General features: G+C 39.7%; 1 pseudogene; it reads right to left on the bottom strand.

Moving 5' to 3' along the window:
* Positions 1–1,341: 1,341 nt before the first annotated feature.
* LOC149456992 (small ribosomal subunit protein eS28 pseudogene) lies at positions 1,342–1,550 on the bottom strand (annotated as a pseudogene).
* Between the last annotated feature and the right edge of the window lie 21,717 nt (positions 1,551–23,267).

Here is a 23,267-nt window from a genome sequence, read left to right as displayed (position 1 = left end):
TCCTCCCCTTCCTCTTACAACTGGGCAAAGGGAGAGATCATAGTACTTGTCAGTGGGGAAATAATTAAATAATCAGCAGCTGCAGGTCATTCATTCTATTTCCCTGACACAAGGATTATTTTTTAACCCTTTCATACCCTCTTCCTCTCCTATATTCTTATCTTTGTGATGTCTCGAGGGACCTACATATTAACCTGTTTCCTCCTTTATCCCACAAATTTGAATATTAACCTCTTCATATTCATCCTGCCACTGCATTTGACCAGTACATTATCCCTTCATTTCCTCCTTCCCCTGTATATGGCATTTAATGTATTAAGTATACCTTTCCCAAACTCTGTGTTAACCCCAATATTACCATGTTTCCTAATTTCCAAAACAATGTGGAAACAAAATTAGATAAGCTTGGAGTGTCTGCTTTCCAAAAAAGGCTCACTTTGAGGATTGTCATTCTATCTTGGCATTTTATTTTAGCAGAAAGTAATTTTTTCCAAACTTTTGTGCTTATTTCCTTTTTATGGTAATAAACAACGGTCCTGGGGAAATCACAATGCTTGGAAAGATGTATTGCAGGGGTCCTCTTGAGCGGCAGAGCTGAAGTAAGAAGAGAAAAAGATCATCTGACTGCAACGCAATGTTCATACAACCTTCAGCCAGGGGCCGACTAACAACTCATGGGGCCCCTGGGCAATATGGGATCATGGGGCCCCGTGTCCTAGCCCAAACTCAAAAAAGCCTAGGAAAAAGGTACCAGGGGCATCTCATGGGGACCCCTACTGACCTAGGGCCATTGGGCAGTGCCCGAGTTTCCAAATGGTCAGTCCGCCCCTGCCTTCAGCTTAGTAAGGAGTACCAGGAGTGGTGCTCTGATTTGTCTCCCCCTGCACCTGGGCCAGAGCCCAAGCTCAACGTGAGGTCCACCATAAGTTGATAAAAATGGCCATAAGCCCATTTTTCCTGCCAGGGAGAGGGGTGAAGGACAAGTTGCCATGGTTTTCCAGGATGTAGAGCGTCATGCAAAAGAGAGTCACCTTGGAGTATGGGTATATACGTGACTTTGCGCAGCCCTGCAGCCCTATAGCAGTAGTTCTGCTATAGGACAGCAGGGAAGCAGTTAGTATCCATGCAAAATACACATAAACATACATAACAGAGTATTGAAAGATGCATAAATGTGCCAGCACATGGAAAAGCATATGTGGTAAATTGCATCCTAAATGCATACCACTTGATATGTAAAAGGGTCTTTTTTTAATTTTTTTTTTAGCAGTATATATGTTTTATTTTCAACAAAATTACAAAGCTGCTGCAAGGCCAATTGATGCAAGTTTATAAGGCATACTAGTGCAATCTTCTAGCTTCACGTTGAGATTAAACAGTGTCATTACATCTCCCTCACGAATCGGGCCCTTTACATTTCTTGTGATGAAGCGGTTGGTATCATCCATGAACTCAACACGGACCTGAGTACACTGTCCCTGAGATCCAGTTCTCCCAAGAACTTTAGTTATCCGAGCAAGCTTGATTGGCTGCACACAGCCTGTGTCCATGATGGCGGATTAGAGCAAGAAAAGAGCGTGTAAAAGGGTCTTTAATTGATGAAACATTTCTTTTCATCACTGATCAGCGCAGCGCTGGTAGTTTTTGGAACAGCTGCTGAGGTGCAGAGAGCTATGCACTATGCTAAGGCCTCTGTCTAAACTGGTTAACCCTTCATCCCCAACCCTTAGGCCACATTCACACCCGTGAAACCTGTCATGTTTTTTTTCTGTGCTTGCTGAGCGACAGTATAGAGCAACCCATTTACCTGAATGGGCTGCCCTATACATGACAAAATGTGCCAAAGTAGCTTCCACAACTTTTTTTGCCAATGAGCCTTGCACGTTTCTGCTACCCACATTTTGGTTACCATTTTTGCATTTTTTCTGCTTTCCTGGAATACACAGGTGTGCATAGACCCTTACACAAACGTCCCCTGTAACCATAGCTGTAACCATAACCACAACCCTAATCCTTCCACTAACCGTCCCTGTAGCCCTAACACTCACCTTCACATTAACTCCACCTACCTGTTGTCCTGTAAAACTAATCCTCTCTAAAACCTTAACCCTCACTCTAACTGTATCCCTATCACTACCCTTACACTAACTCCCTGTACCTATTACACTACCATCACACTAACCTACACTAGACCTAACACTAAATCTAACACCAGACCTAACACTGCCCTTCTCTGTAGCCCCAACCCTAACCTTTACACTAACCATCTCTTTAACTGCAATACAAACCCAGACCTAACTAATGTAAATTTAATTCTTTTAGCTTACTCACCTTAAAGCAGGATTATCTTTGCCAAAGACAAACCTGTCCTGCACAAAAAATATACTGGTACTAAAGTCCATGGTCCAGAATATCATGATTTGCTACAGTTGCAGAGACTAATTTAGAGTTACAAAACAAACATTAAAAGTAAAATCCAGCACTCTGTACAAATGTTAAACTGTTCAAAAATATTCTATTGCTTAAAATCTGGCACAAATGACCATTGATGATTTCTTGCAGCTACTTTTTTGTACATCTTCCTTCCAACAAAAATTCTATATTAACAAGGAAAGAGGGAAAATTAACCCATTTAAACACTGTTGTAAATTCCCTGCAGCACTAGGTAGGTCTGTACCTTTCAATTACCGTTGCTTCTAAGATTACAAAGAATATTTAATACACTGCAATTCTCTTGGTCTCCAAAGGCTTAAGAATGTCAAGCTCCATAACACAAGAGCTAGTTTTCTTCGCTTGTAATTTAAAACATACAGTACAAATGTTGCCACTTTATCAAGCTGCGGCACTAAACATTATTGTTACAACCTGCATAGTTTATAGTTCTCTCAATAGAGCTTTATTAAAATTGTCTTTAGAGTAGCTTAGCTGATTATATTCTGTCTCAGAAATGAACATGCAAATTTATTATAACTAGTTAACTTTTTTTCTGAAAGAAAATATTTTAAAGTTCCTGCGTGATCTTATTTGATTTTTATTGTGTTGTTTTATTAGAGTTAGGCTGAAGAAAACTTAAGCTCCTATGTTCTTTTTATAATCTACTTTAGATAAATCATATGTCAGAGTGCAAAATCAGATGCATTTCTATGGAATGCCATTCAGCCACGCTTATAGAATGCAAATTAGGCAAGCATTAGGTAGGAGTGTTGTTAGGATTGTGAAAGATCTGAGGCACCTGTGTACTGGTCTTCAGAGTATGTAAAACAGAGAATGCAGCACTCAAGTGAGTATCACACCGAGTGTAGGGGGCAGAAGCATGTAATGGACATAATGCAGGGATTAGGAGTGCAGAACTACAGAGTGTATTGGGAAAGAGTAAAGGGGTCCAGGGTGAGTATTACACATAGTGCAGAGGTCCACAGTGGGTAATACAGAGAGTGAAGGGATCAGGAGTGCATAACGCAAAGAGTGCACTGATTAGACTTGCATATTGCAGAGAGTAATAGGGTTAATAGTGGGTGTTGCATAAAGTGCAGGGGTCACGAGTGGGTATCACAAAAGGTGCAGTGGTCAGAAGTGCATAACACAGAGTGTGCAAGGGTAAGGAGAGTGTAACATACAGAGTGCAAGGTTCAGGAGTACATAACACAAAGAATGCAGGGGTCAGGTGTGTGTAAGGCACAGAATTCAGCTAGTCAGGAGTGCATAACGCATAATTAGGAAAGCAGAAAGTCGCACACTGATAATATTAGATCACATCCAAAGTTATTAAAGCTGGACAAAGCAAATTGCGGCCAGCCTAGGACTACCCCTCTGTTACATTCTATCCAGTAAAGGCTTGCTCAGAGAGATGTACATCAAATGAACAGTAGTAATCCTCCCAAGTCCCAATCTCCACCAGTACAGAGCCCCCAGCAGGGACCCCCTCCCCCCAGTTTAGGTCCCCCAACCAACCAACTCAGACCCTTCCAATAAAGATCCCTTAGTATAGACCTCCCCCTCACAGCCCACACCCCAAGTTCAGATTTTTTCAGTAAAGAACAGCATGGATTCCCTCAGAAACTCTCTCTCCTCACTTCCTATAACTCACACAGCAGACCTCAAATGCAGCGGCAGTCCAGAGCAAAAGGAAGGCTTGTAGGCACTGGCTAGTCCATTTAGGTAGATGAAAACACTGAATGTCCTATAGGTAGCAAAATGCTTTTATTTTTATCTTATAGAATTTGGAGATGGGTACAACCTGCTCCTGCCCACATGCATTACAGTGATAACAGGCTACATGTGTTTTTTCAAAGGGAATAATTCCTAATTGTTGCTGGCTGCAATTATTTTTTTCACAGGTATTTTTTTTTAATGGTGACAATGGTGAATATGCCTGGGCAATGTATGTGCATCCACACAGAAGCTAATAGTTTCCTTTGGAAGAATATGTGGAAGGGGGATTTACAGGCAAGAAATTGTGAGAGAAAAGAACTGTCACCCATAACACAAAATGCCCAAACAAGGACCTTTAAATCAGGATCATTAGCTGTTCGTGTTTCATAAAAGCTATCTACTTTAACAAACTATGCTTAAATTCTTTAAATTATAATGCTGGGGAACATTTTCCTGAGTTTCCTGCCTGTGTGCTTAGATCTGTACATACAAAAATCTTTTTAAGGGCCAATATCTGTCTGCAACAACTGATAGCTAGCTTTTCATTCCTCAACACCTTAGCTGCAGTGTGCACCAAAAGCACAGCACACTCTCACCCCAGTTGCCCACAACCCCTTGCCATATCCACATACCTAGAAAGCGTTTGTTCCTTACTTAGAAAACGTACATTCCTGACACCCAGTAGTCCATAGACATGATCACTTGTAAGCCCTTTAGTTACAGCCTTGCCGCCCCTGCTAATGTCTGCTTGACCAGGGCAGGGATTGCGTTACAAGTTAGTGATGGTGGGTGGGAAAATATCAACGTCTGGACCAGTGTCTGATTCTCAGCACTATCAAAGGTCAGGTTTCTACCTCTTTTGGCTTCTTACTTGGTTGAGGCTTAATTAAGACCTTTGTACATAGAGCCTCTCATGTAGCTCACCCTGTTCACTCCCCTGTGACTCTTTGGCATCTGGTTCGCTCTAAGCTTCAGAAACAGTCTTTTGAAGGGATTCCTCTCTCTGCTCTCACCCACAAAATGGTATTCCTTGTAGCTGACACCTCTGTGAGGTGAGTATTTAAGCTGGCAGCCATATCTTGCAAGGAACCCTTTATTTTTTTTTGCATAGGGGCAAGATGATGTTGAGGCATAGGACTTCTTTCTTGCCTAAGGTAATATGTATTGCTATCGCTGCCTGTGTATACTTAACCAGGGCATGGTCGGCCTTATGAGGAAACAATATTTAAAGAAATGTAAAAAGAAATGAAAAAAGATCTATAGAAATACAGTATATAACTCAAAGTGAATTCATATTACACATAAAAGGCATACATATCAATTCATCTGCAGTGGAATATATTCATATACAACACAAAATCCACATAAATTGTGAAAAGCACAAATCAGATACAAAGTGACAAATATACCAAATGTTCAGTGTAAAAATAATATGTTTGCCTGTCCAGTCCAATATCACTGTGATCATAAATATATATACAAAAAGCTCCAATACTCAGTGCTCCTGTGAATACACCAATCTTCAATAATGCCACAATGGTGCTCTTTGCTTTACCACTCTCCAATAGACAAACTCACGAAAGCTGCATGCCTTTCTTGTATGAGATTGGCATAAAGTGCTGCTCAGTTCTGCTGGTTCCCACCTTTCACAGTGCTCTTTCCTTCTCCCTCCTTTGCTCATATTCCATGAGATTATGTATAGAAATAAAGTAAACTTATAGTGTAATACCATAAAAACAAGTGACTTTATTCAATTACTCCCAAAAGTTAAATAATAGCAAACATCAAAGCTAACTACTACTTGCTAGGCAAAATCCGTATATATTATCCTTATAGCATCAAACCAGCCACTCATTATGCATCTCATCCAGCCAACCTGAACTGGCAGTTCACTCCTGGTTACCGCTAAGCCCCGTCTGACACATTTTATCATATACTAGTTTGTCAAGGGGATGGCTGAGCAGTATGGACTCCTTGCATTTATCATGTATGAGGGTACCTACTTAACCTCTTCATTATCCCAGTGCAAGTGCATCAAATGTCCACACTTTAACTGCTCAAACAAGACAGTATAGCAGTAAAAATAGCAAATGTAACCATCATCAAATATGTACTAGAACCACTATTGCTCCCTCCTGCATGTAAGTGAGATATTCACCAATCACACCATACAGTACATACAGTACAGAGAAAAGCATCTCTAATCCAAATTTAAATTAATGATCAAATCATATGTATAATTCCAATTTAATCCACTATATCTCTATTAAACCTAATAGCCCTATAATCCTTCTATGCTTCTTCCACATGTACCATCCAGAATACATATAGAATCATAAAAATAAAGATTGAAAACTCAAAAAAATAAAGTAAAATAAAAATATTCAATAAAACAGCAATGATAAAATAAAAATACAAATATAAACATATATATGAATTATATATTATTATTATATATTTATTTATTTATACATACATGAATTTCCATAAAACTTGTATCAAGAATATCAAGGAGACCCCTCAGTAATCTCTGCATATTTTTAACTATAGAAAAATAAATAATTTAAATATGTAAATAATGTTTAACTAAAAAAAAACTATTATCTTTGCATCCTAAACTTCTTCCTCACTGTAGGACTGCCTGACAGTTTTTATAAAGGGTATGGTCTAAGTTTAATGGTAATTGACATGATGCAAACAAAGGTTAGCTAACCCTGTGTCTGCAACTAGTGAACACTACTCAGCTGTAGTGAACACTATTAAAAAAAGCCTTAGCGAATTAAAGTAAAATAAAATATCACCCTCTCCCCCACCAAGAAAAAAAATATTTTAGGATTCCACACTCAATTTTTGCCACTGCCTGCCCTTCTCCCTTGCTGTACATTTACTCCCTTCCTTTAGCTGCTGCTTGTCCTTGGGTGGGCAGCCTATGACTGCAAGCTTTCTCCCTGCAGCTATGCCTCCAGTGTCATAGACTAAGGTAATGAAAATAAATAAATAAATAAATATATATAAATATATATATATATATATATATATATAAAATATATAATATATACACAGTATATATTATATACAGTATGACGCTTTCCCCATTTCTTCATCCTCATCTAAACTTCAGCAGCCAAACCCTCATCCTCGTATTCTAATGTAGTTAGCAATTATGTGGTTTTAGAACTGTCTGTGAGTGCTTCCTGAAGCCTAGCTTGGCCACTGAGGTTTAAAAATGCTTATTTCAGGGATCAAAGGATCGAAGGCATGTTGGTAATCAGAGGGGACCCTGCCACCATCAGGAAATACAGCAAAGGGAACTTCATCACATTTTGGCTGCTCTTTGGGATCATTTTAGTATATCGGCCATTTTACCCTTGTTTTGGGAATCCAATACGATTCTCACTCAGTAGCAGTCCCTCTCTTTGATGCCTCAGATCCTGGGTTTTGTATTTTTTTTAATAATAGTTTTTATTGAAATTAAGTAATTTCAATAAAGAAATATCAAAGATTAAACTACAAAGGTTGATTTAAGCAAAGAACAGAACATGTCCAACCTTTACAATGTCCATATAATAAGTTAACACATCTAATCTAGTGAACATACTTATACAATAAAGGCTTATACAACCAGAACATTAATAGTACCTGTCACCCTAAACGGGATCAGACTGTAAACAGGTCTAAATAATTAGAAAAAAAAAGTAAAATTGTAAGTGTTAATTGGAGAAAGCTACACTTTCTAATATCTCTAATATGTCCTGCTGATGTACATGAAATAAAAGAGAAGTTTAGGCATATTATACCATTTTAAATGTTCACAAGCTTTAGGGTGGGGAAGCCATATTTGCCATTGTTTCATACATTTTGCTGTTTTAAGATCTTTATTTGCCAACATCATTTCATATTAGCGATGGGAATTTAATCTATTAATGATATTGGATAAACTTGGAGCTTCAGGTGATTTCCACTGACTAGTTATTGTGAGTCTAGCAGCATATAGCCCATGGGCCATTACTGTTCTATGGTGTATAGGATACATTTCTAAGCCCAAGCTCAGAATAGCCATGGCTGTAGTGAGTTGTAATAAATTCCCTTAAATTCCAAATCCTGATTTTGAACTGTTTTTTTGCACTCTATTCTGATATGTTATTACATTTTTAAGCTAATGCAGTGTGGTACTGATAAAAGCTGAGAAAGTTTTTTTTTTTAGAATTAGTCAGGATTCAACAGACCCCCAGAACCCAGGCACATTTTGCTCATCTCTGCCTATCAGCAGTGTGTGGGGCAAGGCCAAAGACTGTGAAGTGTAGGATGGAACTTCAGCCTTGGCTAACACCCACCTTTCTGTCTACGGCAGCAAATCTCACCTTACAGGATTCTTTTCCAGTTACTGGGGCAGAAATTACATTTCCCGCTAACCACTCCCATTTCTGGCATCTGAATGTGCTGAATCAGCAGAGCTTCACCTGATTCGTTAATCTCTGGGGAAAATTCCCTTACACGTTGCAACTTCCCTTGAGAAGTGAACAATTTATTTGCCTTTAGTATATCAACCACTATAGACAGATGTTTTACTGCAAGAATTTAGACCACAGATAATACAGAGGTATAGAATCAACATCAGCCAGACAATTTTACTGAGCAATGCTAGGCCCAAGATAACGAAAGACAAAAGAGCAGAGGCTGAGGTTTTAACTACAAGAAATAACATAATGCTGAGGACACAAACAGTTTAAAATGGGCCTAACTGATGTATGCTTAACTTTTATTTTATGTCTGGGAATATGGGGTTGCAGTAAATGTGAGTAATGTTATGGGATTGATTTACTAAAGGCAAATAGGCTGTTCACTTGCAAGGGAATTTGCACTTTGCAAGGTAATTTTCCCCAGAGCTTACTGAATCAGGTGAAGTTCTGAAGACTTCCATCATCTAATTTTGTGCAAACAAAAATGCATTTTTTTTTTACTTTACTTGCACATGATTGGGTATTCTTTTACAAAGTGAAACTTCATATAATTAACTCAGCTTTGGGGAATTCCCTTGCAAAGTACAACTTCCCTTGCAAAGCGAACAGCCTTTTTGCCTTTAGTAAATCAACCTCAATGTGAAATGGTTTTGGTGTACTCTATTCTTGCACTTTTTTCTTTCAAACAATGCTGCAAACAAAAGGCAAGAAGAGATGGCCAATACCATGTGAATATTACACTTTGAATGCCCCAAACTTAAAAAAACCCTTAATGGACCTTTTAATTAAACAACTCCGCAAAATAAACAAAACCTGAAAAATACTACCCCTGGAACAAAAGTCTGCTATTTTAAGAAGGAAGCCTTACAGGAAAAAAGCAGTATAACCTTAAATAAAGTCCCTATCAACAATCATCATCAAAAATACAATATACCCCTAAAATACATTTAAACAGCAAAATACAACCCCTGAAACAAACACCTATTTCTTGACCACTTCCGGGCCACCTGCTCGCAATGTACTGCGGATGGTCGGCAGCTACAGTACCCGTACGCCGCTGGTCTTTTGCCAACACAGGGGGGGGCGCTGTGTGCTCAAGCAGGCACACAACCCTACCCCCCTACATCTGCTGTGTCCACTAGACACAGCAGAATGAGAACCCGGTAATCAGGACTGGCGATCACGTGATCGCTACACGATCACATGATCACAATGACAACAAAGCTTTTATGAATTTAATCTGATTCATAAAAGCTTTGCTTCTGTTCATGGACAGCTCTGATTGGTCCACAGCTCTCACATGGCACATGGGGCCAATCACAGCTCCCTGTACCATGTGACCAGCTGGAGCCAATCACAGATCACTATTATATTGAACTGTCATGAACTTAACACATTCATGACAGTTCAAAACCAGGTTTGCATTGCAGAGCAATAATCTTCATTACTCAGGCAAGTATTTAAAAAAAATAGTAAAAATAAAGAAAAACAATGTTTAAAAAAAATAAAAAATGTTTTAAAAAAATTATTGAGAGAATTTTTTTTTTTTTTTAACAATGTGTGGGCAAGCGGTGGCTCTGGGCAAAGCGATGTAATCTAATGTCGCTTTCTATTTCCCAATGTGCGCGCATGCGTGCGCCCCCCACTGCCTTCAGGGAGAGAAGAATAAACGTGGCACTGAGTGAAGAATGAATATGGCATTGAGTAAAAGCACTACATTTTACACAGACGGTATATTAGCACATTTAACTCTTTGATCGCCCCTAATAACCCTTTGATCACCCCATCACCGAGCCAATGCCATTAGTACAGTGTCAGTATATAGAATGTTTCACTGTTCACTGTATTATTGCCACTAACAACATCAGATAGCATCAAGGTCAGTTAGCGCCCCTCCCAGCCAGGGTGAGCTAGCGTTAGATTGCCCGCACGCTATCGCACTAACGTTATAGATTGCTGGTAACCGCCATTACTAGTATAGTGTTTGTACAGATTAATACATTGATCATGAACAGAACTATACTAATGCCTCCTTTGTATAGTGTCCCAAGAAGCGCAGTGTTAGCAGGATCAGCTGTAAACACTAGCATTTAGCCCCTCCTCAGTTTTTCACAGAAGATTTGTATGAATTGATTGTGGGCCAAAGCAATTTATACGCACAACAATACATCACCACCCACACAAATTCAGCTCTTGCCAGACAAATCGCATGGGAAACTATAACGGTTTCCAAATATATAACTTGCACAATTTTAAAGCATGCCATGTTTAGTATCCATTTACTCGGAGTAGCATAATCTTTTATATTTTATTAAAAGAATTGGGCAATACATTGGGTTTTTGTGCATTAAAATTCTAAAACATTTTCCCCAAAATTTGAATTTGAAAAATAGCTGCGCAAATACTGTGTGACAGTTTAAAAATTTCAACACCCACCAATTTATTCTCCAGGGCCTCTTCTTTAAACAAATATATCATGTTTGGGGGTTCAAAGTAATTTTCTAGCAAAAAACTTTTTCTCAAGTAAACAAAAAGTGTCAGAAAAGGCTTGGTCTTCAAGTGGTTAGAAAAATGTGTGATATCTGGCATAAGCCTCTAATGTTGGCCCTGAAATACCAGGATAGTAGAAGCAACCCCCCCCCCCCCAAAATGACACTTCAAGGTATTTGCTAAGAGACATGGTGAGTATTTTGCAGATCTCATTTGTTGCCACAAAGTTTTGAAGAAAGAAAGCAAAAATGTATTTTACTTACACTACACTTCACTTACACTTTGCTTACACCCCCTTCCCCTTTGAGAGGACTGGTCTAACCAAAACACCACTTATTGTCTCCCATATGTCTGCTGGCCATAGTTCAATGGCAATGCAGTGCAGCATGGTTTAAAAAAATATCCCTGGCGAATCTGTACATAAATTCACTGGTTCTGTGTATTTTGAGCCTAGATTATTCACCTTTAACTCATGTAGAAAAGAACCCAGGCTGGTGACTGCATTCAGTTTTTTTTCTTGATTTTTCTTTATTTTACCTGGTGATTTAGACAGCAACACACTTTCTGTCTTAGCGTGACTCCACTTTATTAAGGAGCAATGGAACCACCCTTGGACAGCAATACGTCAAAATGTGGATTGGGTAGTGTTAGATGCACAAGCAAATTTGGGGGGACTTGACTAACAAGTTAAAGACGAACTCCAGCTAACATTTTTAGCTGTTACCACAACAGTATTGTTCCTTTAAGGATAAAGGTTTTACATAAATGCATAAAATCTGACCATTGTTAGCAGCACCTCTGAGTTAGTGGAAAGCGATAGTCACAGCATACACTTTCATTGTATACGTATATGTAACAGCAAAATGATCAAAAGTTATTTTTTTTACAAATTCATTATAAGCTTACTTGAAACATTCCTTTTCATATTGTGAGTTTTGCCGGTCTCCTGACCCTCTCTTTTCACAACTTCCTGGATTCACTGCATGCTTTGCAGCTTCTCCTCTGCTATTTACTTTCCATTTCTAAGGACTACATATCCCATGGTACCTTGCTGCCTGCAAGCAGTGATTCCTGTAATGACTCCGCCTCCTGAAACTCCTCCTCTTGGCACCACTGTCATTTCCTTCCTCCCCCAGCTGCATCGCAGTTCTGGATGAGCGCTACCTGCAGTGGAGAATGTAGACTGCACCTGCCTACACTCCTCCCTCCTTCGACAGATGCTGTCCTCGGCATTGAACAAAATAAAGAAGAGTATAAAACAGTAACAATACAGGCATTAGTGCAAATAAAACCTTAAACAACATCATCAGAATGCTATGTAGGTAACCAATTTTGTCACACATTTTTGCACGTGGCAAAATGTGTATTTGCTTCTGCATTTGGGGTGCTGTTCACAATTAATGACAGCCTGTCTAGTTAATTTTAGGTGTATAAAAATAGCCATATACTATACAATCTGTGTACAATCTCCTTTAGATTTGCCAAAACAATATAATAGGAGGATACACCTATCTATCCAATTACTCTGTTTTCACTCGGGCAGGCCCTTGCACTACATAGTTGATGGTAGATCTAAAAGAACTTGTACAATCAGATTGTACAGTGTATGGTGAGCTTTACAGACTTCCTGAGATGCACGGCTCTTGTTTTTAATACTAGAGCTCTGCTCCACATAGGCTGTTATGTGATCACTCAGCCACTGCACACTCTGCCAAATGAACGATCTATGCAAGAAAAAGGTAAGGTAAAAACAATCACTCACCAATGATAGACACTAGTTGTGGGTTCAGGAAGAGCGGTGCCCACTTATAATGAGTGCATATGAGTACAGAGGTAGGCAGCAGCAATATCCTGGAGGGGAGGGGAGGGCAGGTGCAGGGTGTATGTGGCTGAGGTAAGGCCCATCCTAGAAAATAGAGAGAGCTTTTTTTCTTTTCTGCAGTAGAGGTACATTAATGGTATATTGGTATATAAACAGAGGTGCCTAAGAGTGTACATAGCATTTTTTATACTTGCTTAAGACCCCTATTAAAATAAGGGGTCACACAAAATCTAGTGAGTATAGTTTACTTGGAATTCACAGTCATTGAACTATGTTGAAAGCACTTTTTGGCGTGGAACATACTGCAGATTTGCACAGGAAGATTAATTTGTTTTTTTTTTGTATGAATTGTGGCACAACAGATGGGCACTGTATTAGGAACACTTTAGATCAGTGAGCTTGAAACTTTCTAAACAAAGGACCAGCCTTCAAACTTTAGAATGCCTTGGTGTCAGTGGGAGTAAACAGTGTCCCCTCTTTGGTATCAGTGGAAGGAATGGTGCCCCATCATTGGTGTCAGTGGGAGGAATAGTGCCCCATCATTGGTGTCAGTGGGATGAATAGTGCCCCAACATTAATGTCAGTGGTAGGAATAGTGACCAATCATTAGTTTCAGTGGGAGGAATAGTGCCTCATCGTTGGTGTCAGTGGTAGGAATAGTTCCCTAACATTGGTGCCAGTGGGATGAATAGTTCCCTAACATTGGTGTCAGTGAGAGGAATAGTGCTTAATTATTGGTGTCAGAGGGAAAAATAGTGCCTCAACACTGGTGTCAGGGGGAGGAAAAGTGCCAAATCACTGGTGTCATTTGAAGGAATAGTGCCCCAACATTGGTGTAAGTGGGAGGAATAGCGTCCCATCATTGATGTAAGTGGAAGAACAGTGTCTCGTTGTTGGTGTCAGTGGCAGGAACTATGCCCTACTGTTGCTGACAATGATCCAAGGGCCAGATAAAAGCAAGCAAAAGGCTGAATCCAGCCCCAAGGCCACAGTTTGGAGATTACTGATTTAGAGCTCTGTTTTGAGTATATGGTTTACATGATTTATAAATTGTGGCACAATTAACATGAACTTTTAGAAACACTATGTTTATTTATTCATTTATTTTAGCATTGAAAAAAAAGCACTGTTCATTGAAGGAGGTTTATGATGCATTTTATGGTACAAACACAGAAGCTAAAGGGTTATGAGATTTATTTATATATTTTTGAGTGCTGCAGCTTTATGAACAAATATATTGCTTTCATAAAGATTGAGCTCTTGGGCAAGTACACCACTTATGTAAAAAGATTCCCAAGTTTGAACAACCATGGAAACTACTCCCTACACAACCTGAGATAAAATATGTAAGTGAGCAGGCACCATATTCCAATGATATAGAACTTTATATTAGTTTCCATGGCTAGGACATTCTGGGAGCATGAGTTGGTGTTGTCACAAATCTGAGTCTACCTTTCTGTTTTTATAGTAATATTGAGGTATCCTACTTCTTTGTGAATATAATTATGATTCAGTGGTAGCGAGACAATAAGAAGTAGATTAACAGCAAAGAGATCAAGCCCCCCAGAATTGGGGGTTGTCACAGCACAGGACAGGACAGGACAACCCCATCTGCAGGAGATAGGATCGTGAAAGCAATGGAGTGTTTCACCTGTAAATTTATAAACAGTTCTGTATTGGGGAACTTATAGGATGCATGTAAGACATGAAATAGTTGCACACCATCCATTGTTGGAAGGTGGTAAAAGCAGGTGAGCTCAGAGCTGATCCAATGCCTAAATTCCCTTGGAGCTTAAATATCAGGGAATGGGCTGTGATTGGGTTGTGCAGAAATTACTTGTCTTTCAGGAGGAGCTACTAAAATTATCTATATCTAAGGTATTCCAGTCAACTGCTTCAAGGGATATCCATAAGGGTGCTTTCAGTGAAAGCACGATACTTGGTTAGGGAAGCTAACTGGGCAGCTTGATAATATTCTGTAAGTGGGGAACTCGAAATCCTCCACTAAGCATGGACTGGAATAGGTAATGTTTAGAAAGTCTTGGTCTGTGATGTTCCCAAATAAAGTGTAGACTTCGCTACTGCAGAATATTAGAGCATACAAAGGGATTGGAAAAGGCAAAACCCCAAAAAGATTGAGTAATTTCAGTAGATTAGTCATTTTAATTGCCACAGTTCAGCCAAGCCAAAAGAATGGCTAGCTATTCCAGGCTCCAAGTAAACCAATGAGTATACAAAAAAAGTAGGTGGCTAATTAGGATCTTAAAGCTTATGGTAGAAGTTAGTGAGACAAATACCTAAATAAGGGAGGTTTGTGGTTTCTACAGCAGTTTTATAACTGGAAGTGAAAGGAATCTTGAAGGGCACAGAATATGTCCTGTGGCAGTAAAATGTTAAAGGCTTTAGATTTGGTGTGGCTGACCTGAAGCTATGATATTTTGTTAAAGTGAATAAAAAGTAAGCCTAAAATGGGTAGTAAAATAGAAGGATTTGAGATAAATAGTATAATATCATCTGCAATAAGTTAAGCTTGTGATGATGGCCAGAGACAGTAGGGTCTGTGATATCTGGGTGTTCCTTAACATATTGGGTCAACAGATCAATTGCAAGGGCAAAGAGCAAGGCAAAAGAGAGCAGTCCTGCCTAATTGATATCAGCAGTCCCAGCGGACTCAGAGTTGTTATTCAGTGACACTGTATAATATTCCCCCTAGCTCCTCCCCTGCTGTACTTTGGGGCTATAATTGCCATGGGGAGTTTGATGGCTGTTCAATTGGGCAGCTAATGATACTGAAGTATTTCTTTAAACAAATGCTATTGCCATCATACCATCTGATAAGCAGGTGGAGTGTTATTGTGGTATTGGAGCAAAGCGTTTCACACAATGCACTTTATTTAAACCCTTTGATTGCTATGACACATTTCATATACAGTATCTCTGGCTATCTAGTACAGGGAGAACCATGGTATATGACAGGGGTGTCAATTCTTTTGGTCTTCCAGGGCAACATTGGAAAAAAAATGAATCGTCTTGGGATGCACATAAAATATGCTAACAATAAGGATAGCTGAGAAGTCGAAAAACTTGGGCAGATTACAAGTTAACAATCACTGATATAGATAATGTACCTATCTGAGTATCAAAAGTTTTTGAATAGCAGTTGCCAGGATATTGCACTTTGCTTTTCTACCATGAAATTTCATGTCAGTTCCCACACCTGAATGTGCTTCATTTGTAGATAAGTGGGGGTGCCATTAAGAATGACTGGGAGAGTGGAGAGAGAAAGGGTGGATTGGATATAGAGATAGATAGATAGATAGATAGATAGATAGATAGATAGATAGATAGAGTGGAGATAGAGAGGGAGAGAGAGGAAGAGCAGAGAAAGAGAGAGAGACAGGAAGAGAAGAGAGAAAGAGAGAGGGAGAGGGAGGAATAGGAGGGAGAGAGAGGGAGAGCAAAGAGGGAGAGGGGAGAGAAAGGGGGAAGGGGGAGACTCTCTCTGGCACTACAAATCCCAACATAGCAAGCTCCCATTCCTCAGCTCAGGAAACACAACATGAGGAGGCAGGGGCGGAATGACCATTTGGAAACTCGGGCACTGCCCGAGGGCCCGGGGTCAGTAGGGGCCCCATGAGATGCCCCTGGTACCTTTTTTATAGGCTTTTTTGAGTTTGGGCAAGGACACAGGGGCTCCATGATCCCCTATTGCCCGAGGGCCCCATGAGTTGTCAGTCCGCCTGTGAGGAGGAGATGTCCACCACTGGGGCCACTATGGTCTGTCAGCCTTTCCCCATAGCCTCACTCCCTGCCACACACAACCAGCACCATGCCCCTCCCCACTGTTTGAGCCACCTATTCCCTTTCCATCCCCCCATTCCTCCTCCTGTCATCTGTCCTCCAGGCTCCAGTACCATCTGTCCATTTCTGCCTAGCTCCCTCACTGACAGCCCGAGAGGTCCCCACTGCTTACTTTGGTTCATTCTTCTTGCGGACGATGGTGGTAATGGACATTTACATTCAGTTGACAACACTGTCCAGGCTGCATGTGGCCCACAGGCCATGGGTTGGACACCCCTGATGTCTGGTTATATTATGGCATTCCACAAATCTAATGTCAAATCTAGTTAACTTCCTGTTCACTGAACTGAAATTGTAGACAATATCATCAGGTTTTGCAACTATTTTCTGGGAACAACAAAATGACTCCTTTCTATGTAATGAAGATGAGAAGGTGACAACACTGCTCCTCCATAAATACAGTACTGTGAGTAAGCATTGTCATTCTTGGAGATTATGTATTTTACTGGCAGGATCACCAAGTGAAAAGTGGAAAAAAGTCTAAAAAAGTAAAACTACTTCACCACATGAAAGGACTAATATGTTGCAATATATTACAATTTTGTTTTTTGAGATTATACACAGCTTAAAGGAAATCTGCTCTCTACTTGGCACCACAACTGTTAAAAAAGTGAAATTACAGTTTTCTGAGTCGACATGTATTAAGTAATGAGAATGAATAGATCAGTCTTTCTCAACCTTTTCAACACAAAGGAACCCTTGAAATAACTTTCCAGTCTCAGGGAACCCCTGCTATAAATTACTATATCTACACCTCATGATACATTAGTGTGATGGCCAGTGGGAAGAATGAATTGTGGTGATCAATAGTGTTAGTTAGAACTTATCTGAAAAGTAGAAATTGCTCATTGCTCAAGGAACCCCTGGTAACCTATGGAGGAACCCTAGTTGAGAAACCGTGGAATTGATGATTGTTATAGGCTTCATTCATGTGTGCAGCTAGGGGCTGGTAAAACTAGATTATTGAGCCACAGTTTTACTGCCCCACTTCCTTAATTGCCTGCCTGAACCAGGGCATGCAGCCGCTCAGGACTGTACACATACAAAAATTAAATAGCATGTTACTATTGGCAGCCATTATTCCCACCAAACGTGACCAATGCAATTCTGTATCTCCACTCCACCACCATCCTGTATGCAACTGCAGTGTGGTATTTTAGCATTTACAGGTTTAAATCAAGCACTGAGGAAAGGCATGTCATCTCCTCTTCACCTGTCAAATGCTACTAAAAAAGTATCCACCGCAGATCACTTTTCAGAGGAGCAGCAAGGGCTGCCACACATGTGAACAAACCCTAAAGCTCATGTCCAGCTAAATTCAGCTTTATTACTGGATAAGTGAAGGGCTCACTTATTTTCATGGTGTCCTCACTTGGTAGATCTGATCCCCTAGGATAATGAGCTCTAATTGAAAGAAAGAAAAAAGGTGGGGCAGCAAGATGAGACAAAAGAGACATTAAAAATTATTTCTGATCAGTTGCGATAGATGACTACAGTTTGCACGGTGTTCTTTGCCATATATATATATATATATATATATATATATATATATATATATTATGTGTGTAAGTGTCTAGTTCAACTTGGAAACTTAACTATTTGTTGACTGCAATTTTTGTTGCATCTATGACACTCTTCTATGTTTCTTATTGTTTGCCCTATATATTCATAAAAGAGGAGAGGGGCCAAGACCATTGTTCCATTTAACTGTTATGCACATGACTTGCTGCCAATATTCATACAGCCCTGGTAATTATACCTTCGTCATTTTCCAATTAGTTTCAAGCACGTTTCGGAAAATTGGTCATGAAAGGGTCAGAGAGGTGATAACAAGTTGTTGAATGACCTTACTGCTGCCTGTTCAGGCATAGATAATGCTTTGCAAATGCCCCACAGCCAAAACTGCCAATTTAAAGTTGATTGTAATGAATCAGTTTCTTCTATAGAAAATAATGTGATCAATTTCTCATTTCGCTGAATAAATAAGTTTAAGGATAGGAAACCGTCTGTGACCCCATGTTAACCTTTTAGCCTCATTATTCATATCAAGCAGATGATATGCAAGGAACTGCTGCTGGTTCAATCCTAGTTAATTATTTGTTAGGAGTGAAGGCTCTGTGAAGTGTTTCTGAGTGTACATGTATCAGGGGACATCAAGGAATCTAATGAATATAATCCCATGAAAGGCAGTCGTGTGCTTAATGTATGACAATCATTATAACAAGAGGTAGGTCAGCTTAGTTTAATAGTGCAGCACAGGACATCCTAGGAGAAGTAGTTCGAACAACCACATCTCTACAGCATCTATAGACTACCCAAAAAAAAACTAAAAAGTTTTTATTTTTTTCAAGACCACATTGTTTCAATGACAATGCAAAATAATCAATATGAACTGCTATACACATACATGCACACTATTTGTGCATGGAGCTCTAAGTGAAATTCTATTTTTAATTCAAATAATTGGCTATTTTTTTAGCAGTGTACACAGAGTTATAACTTATCTTTCCAACATCACTTGTAACAGGATTGTGATTGTTGCTGCAAAGTTAACAAGTCTATTTATTAATGTTTCCATCCAAAATTTACACAAATTTTACACATTTTTATATAGGATTCAGTTAGAAAAATGTATAAATCTTGGGTAAAAGTTGTGTGAATGTTGTTAAATTTTTTCACAGCCTTAGGAAACAGCGGCAGACATGGTCCTGATATGAAAATGTGAAGCCAGGGAAGAGCTTCCCAGTAGAAGAGATCCGAGTGGCTCTACAGCTGCTCAATGACATCTAGAGGGTATGGAAGCCCCCTCCCCACAATTGCCAGCCACCATTCCTGGGCTCCTTGGTGCTATCATGGAGCCCAGGATTGCTGCAACCTGTCAGATCCAGTAAACATAGAGGGGAGGAAGGTACATCCATGCCCACCCTACCCCCCATGAAACTGGAAGTGACAAAGATTTCATCACTTTCGGTTTTGATTTTAGTTTACAAGCTGGCTTTCCAGCTTCTAAGGCATCTGATCAAATCGATATCAGTTTGATCAAATGCTTTTGGTGGCAGGGATGAGATCCGGGGTCTAATCAACCCCAGATCTCTCAGTAAAGAGTAAAGCAGGTAAAAATGAAAAACAAAATAGTAAAGCATGTCACTGCCCATGCTATCACAAGGGATGTTGTTCATCCCTTGAGATAGCAATAACGCACAAAAAAAAATTAAAGAGACAGTGTAAAAATGTAAATAAAATAAACAATAAAATGTAAAACAAATTTAAAATTTCCCTATCCCCCCATGCGCACATGCAAATACAAACACATTTGTAGCTCCCATAAACATATGTAGGCGGTGATTGCACCACGCAGGTAAGGGTAATGTCAGAGCAAGAGCAATAATTCTAGTGCCAGACCTCCTTTTTAACTCTAAACTGGTAACCTGTAAAGGCTTTTAAAATATTGCCTATGGATAACTTACTGTAGTTTGTCTGCTACAGTATCTAAGGGAATTTCTTTATTTTTATACTTCCTGTTAAAAAATAAAATTAACTGGGGTTTTTACCATTCTCTACTCTAAATATACTTTAGGGATCTACAATAAAGTTTGCTAAAAACTGCTGTAGTTTCCCTGAATGACAAACCCTGTAGCGTTGTGTGGGCTACTATGGCTATAATTACACTACTATGGAGAGTATTCTTGTCTCACTCTAAAATATACCCCAGAATACTTAAAAATGGAATTCAATAAACTACTGTTGCTTTACTATTCAGACCTACAGAAGCTATTAGTATGATGAAAACAGGACATGATTAAATGCATGGCTATTAATGCGTTATTTTGCATTCCTGGAAAGTTTGATCCCATCCATAATTCTAATTTTTTTTTCTTTTTACAAATGCAAAACATCTGGTCACTTTGTTGTTCCCACTGCAGTTTATTGTATGCCATATTACTCATATTTCCTGCAAGCTGAAGTCATTTTTCAGCTTTCTTCAAATTAATAATTGTAAAACAGACAGTAAATTGTAGTCTTCTCTTGTAATCAGACAGGATGGTGTCTATACAGTCTATCCTATGGCTGACGACTGACGAGCTGCAATCAGGGGAGCATTAACATTGTGATTTAAAAGGTGGAGTAAAATACACAATTTACTGCATTATTTGACATTCAGCAATCATATAGCTATAGAGACAGAATACCTTTTTTACTGACTACCGAAGAGTCCGGAAGAAGGCCAGACTATTTAATATGGGTTTAAGAGATGGAAATGTTTATTTTAAGATGCTTAAATGTTGAAAAAAATGCTCCGTTTTTGGCGATTCTACCTTTCAGAATTATAATGAAGCACAGCCATTTTATTAGACTGCCTTAGACTGTACTTATGCCTAAACAGATTGCTTACAACAGTTACTTTTAACCAAAGTTAATTTTCTTTCAAAACTTATATTTGAGTTTTGTAAAGCTAACTGGTTATGCTCAGCTCAATAATTCATTAATTATCATTATTTTCAGCAAATGCTAATTGGTAGCAGGGAATGGGTAAGCAAGCTCACTCTCAGCTAACAGTTTAGGGGGGTTAGTAACATTCCCCTCACAAGGTCAAAATTCTGCTGACCCTACCACCGTCCTCAGCTATTGTCCTCCTCAGAGGACTCACAGTCTCATTCTGACGCACCCCCTCTTCCTGTTTATTGAGAGAGGAGTTCTCTATCACAATCTTTAAGTTTATGGTTAGACTTTGCGAGACCACAAAGCAGGCCCCAACATGCTCTCCCTCAGAGTCCATCTCTGCTCTCCCTCTGACTGCTCCTGTGGTTCCTGGGGAGGGAGAGAAGAGTGGATGTACTGCAATTGATTTTGAGGGTTCAATACTAAAAGGAGACTCCGCCTCTTGATATCTATCCCAAGCTTAACAATACCATTGATGCATTGCTCACTTGGCCTTGCCAAAGGCCTCCCGCCTAAGTTCACTAAAAATGCCTTGAATGCCAAAACGTTCTGTGTACACTTGCTCTCACAAACTCTGTTGTATAGTGACTGGCCTCCAGACATGTGCATCTCATTTCATTTTAATTCACTTTTCAGATGTAAATTTATTTTTCAGAAATTCCAATGTATACAAATCTCTGAATGGACATAGTAAGGAATGGCAATGAATCCAAAAAAAGTTATAACAAAGTTAATTATAGCACCCTCTAGTGTGCTACTAGAATAGTGTGGTGTATTGCAGGTAAAATTCTGCAATGACTCATTGTAACTGTGTGAGTCTGTGATTGAGGTCAGGTTATTGCAGGTCAGCTCGATGATTTAACAGGTTGTGGCTCTATCGCCTCCTTCTGACTCTGGAAGACCATAGAACCTTCCAGAGGTCGGTAAGCAGGATGGGTGGGGGACCTAGCCTGCATTTTTATAGGAGTCTGGCCAATCCCAGGTTTGGAGGTCCTGGTAGAGTGGTGGCCTAGCTCATAAATATGGGAGAGTCAGGCTGACAGAGTGAAGTCGGATGGAAGATGGAGTGCTGAGGAGACTGTTGGTACCTGGGAGGGGTCCTCTAGGTCTGAGGAAGGAGGAAGGGTGGCCTCCAGACTGGGCTCAGGCTGGCTCAGGAGGATACATTCAGAAGAGCAACATGAATAGAATTGAGACCTGGAGCAGTGGGAGCAAAGAGGACAGTTTGAGTACATCAACATGCCCTAGGATCCACAAGGGGAAAGACTACCACATGTAGCAAGCTTTCAAAAGACAGCGCTGGGCTCAATCCTTTATCCTTGTCCCAGGAGATCTTCAGAGCAGCCAGGAGGTTTGGTAGTGTCTGCAGACTGTGAAGCTGGGAGCAGTTCCACAGAGGGAGAGAAGATATCTCTGCATGTAGTTACAAGAACCTAAGCTGGTTTTTGAGGGGCTGCTAGTTCCCTGCCCATACAGGGCTGTTGCTACTGATCCGTAAAGACTGACAGCTTTCAAGGAAAAGAACATTCCAGGATCTGTTTTTGTAAATAGGAAGGAAGTTGTCCTCCTTCATTGATTCAAGCCAAACTGGGCATCCCATAATCCCTATTTCCCTATCCAAGGTATTTTCCCTAGCTGTGTAGAGCTTAGGGGTACCCAAAACACAGCGGCCCTCACGAGGGTAGCGCTACATAATGAATGCATATGTTGCATTAATTTCATTCAGACAACATCACATGATGCAATAGTAGTTCGGGCCCATGGGGAAATTAATTACATTTTCAAGTTCTTGGATAATTTGGATTCAGGTAACAAATGGACCTGAATTTCATTACATTCGTTAATTCGGATACACATAACGCCAGTCAATATTGTCCAGTCAGCTCATGCCATTTCTCTTGGCGAGTTGGATTAGCATCTGAAAATATCAAATCCATCCAATTTGATAATATATTGAATATATAGCAATCTTCCAAAAAACTGCTACATTTTTTGAATCCACTCGGACCAACAAATATATGAAACAAAGTCTAAGATACAAA

This window comes from Staurois parvus, unplaced genomic scaffold (assembly GCF_062004578.1).
Source record: "Staurois parvus isolate SC_StPar_1 unplaced genomic scaffold, SC_StPar_1.0 ptg000339l, whole genome shotgun sequence".
Lineage (NCBI taxonomy): Eukaryota > Metazoa > Chordata > Amphibia > Anura > Ranidae > Staurois > Staurois parvus.
Note: the sequence above shows the minus strand (reverse complement) of the source record. Positions and strands in the feature narration are given on the sequence as shown.